The 1,861-nt window shown below is 45.8% G+C and overlaps 1 pseudogene; it reads right to left on the bottom strand.

The window, feature by feature from the left end:
• Positions 1 to 565: 565 nt before the first annotated feature.
• LOC139276529 (U2 spliceosomal RNA) lies at positions 566 to 802 on the bottom strand (annotated as a pseudogene).
• Positions 803 to 1,861: the final 1,059 nt, after the last annotated feature.

Below are 1,861 nucleotides of genomic sequence, written 5' to 3'. Positions count from 1 at the left end.
TCCTACTCTTTGCTTCCTGTCTGACAACCAGTTCTCAATCCACGTCAGCACACTACCCCCAATCCCATGTGCTTTAACTTTGCACACTAATCTCTTTTGTGGGACCTTGTCGAAAGCCTTCTGAAAGTCCAAATATACCACATCAACTGGTTCTCCTTTGTCCACTTTACTGGAAACATCCTCAAAAAATTCCAGAAGATTTGTCAAGCATGATTTCCCTTTCACAAATCCATTTTTTTTCTTTTTTTTTCCGTTGCCAATCTTTCCAATTCTTTGTCAAATCACAAATGCCAGAGGTCACCTTGCACACATCAAGGATCACTCTGCGCCAGTGCTCTTAGCCAAAAGGCCTAGAGCCACTGCACCGTTCCTGGAAGTACTGCAATACCAGGTTCGTGCCATGGAGGTGGATGGGTCAGGCCCCCCACACACCTCCGTGGAGGTGGATTTTTTTTTTTAATTCATAGACAATCTTTCCAATTCTTTGTCAAATCACAAATGCCAGAGGTCACCTAGCACACATCAAGGATCACTCTGCGCCAATGCTCTTAGCCAAAAGGCCTAGAGCCACTGCACCATTCCTGGAAGTACTGCAATACCAGGTTCGTGCCATGGAGGTGGATGGGTCAGGCCCCCACACACCTCCGTGGAGGTGGATGGGTCAAGCCACCCCACCCACCTCCAATTTCCAAAAAGGATAGGAGAACCACCTTCTTGATCCAGGGAGAACCACTTTGGGGTCATGGTTACTCCCCTGTCAGGTCAGTTACGCATGATCTTAGCCAAAAGGCCGAGAAGCGATCACAAATCCATGCTGACTTGGACCTATCATGTCACCATTTTCCAAATGCGCTGCTATGACATCCTTAATAATTGATTCCATCATTTTACCCACTACTGAGGTCAGGCTGACCGGTCTATAATTCCCTGTTTTCTCTCTCCCTCCTTTTTTAAAAAGTGGGGTTACATTGGCTACCCTCCAGAGTCAATGGAATGTTGGAAAATGACTGTCAATGCATCCGCTATTTCCAAGGCCACCTCCTTAAGTACTCAATGCATCCGCTATTTCCAAGGCCACCTCCTTAAGTATCATTTGAGCCAATATCATTTTTTACTATTGCAGTGATTCCATCCTTTATCAATAAAGCTACCTCACCTCCTTTTCCTTTCTGTCTAACCCTTCCAGATTGTCAAGTTCCCCTGAATATTTAATTCCCAGTCCTGGTACCTTGAAACTACATATCTGTAATGGCTATCACATCATACCCATTTGTCTCAATTTGTGCTGTCAACTCATCTATTTTGTTGCAAATGCTACGTGCATTTAGACAAAGTGCCTTTTTTCCTGCTTGTTTCCTCTCTCCTGCAAACTCACTTTCTTTATTTTTCCTTTCTAATTCCATCTTTACTCCCCTCCCTACTGAATCTATTTTCAGGTTCCCATTGTTGTATATGGAGAAAGAGTCAGACTGAACACTGTGAGCTCAAAGTAAAGTGTGACCTTAGTCTTTTTTTGCAGGTCTCCAGAATGCCTCTCCAACCTGTGAAGCCTCCTTAAATACCTATGCTCCCAAGGGATAATGGGATCCCTTGGGACTCCAGGGGATGAGCCCTCTGGTGGCTGTACAAAGTAAATACAAGTTTACATATATAACAAGACTCCCCACCCCCCACCCCACCCCCCCAACCACCCCCGCAAAAGTCAATAGTGTAACTATTTACAATATGAGTCGATCTGGGGCCTTTCTTGCCCTGGTTGATCGGCTCGGTGTGAAAGCTGGTGTTGTTGAATCATTTGTTGGGCCCTCACTGGGCTGCTGTGCAGCTGGCCTTGCTGGGCTGCCTGGTGTGTTGGGCCCTG

This window comes from Pristiophorus japonicus, chromosome 11 (genome assembly GCF_044704955.1).
Source record: "Pristiophorus japonicus isolate sPriJap1 chromosome 11, sPriJap1.hap1, whole genome shotgun sequence".
NCBI classification, from domain to species: Eukaryota; Metazoa; Chordata; class Chondrichthyes; family Pristiophoridae; genus Pristiophorus; species Pristiophorus japonicus.
The sequence above is the reverse complement of the archived record's forward strand: the minus strand, read 5'-3'. Positions and strand labels throughout refer to the sequence as shown.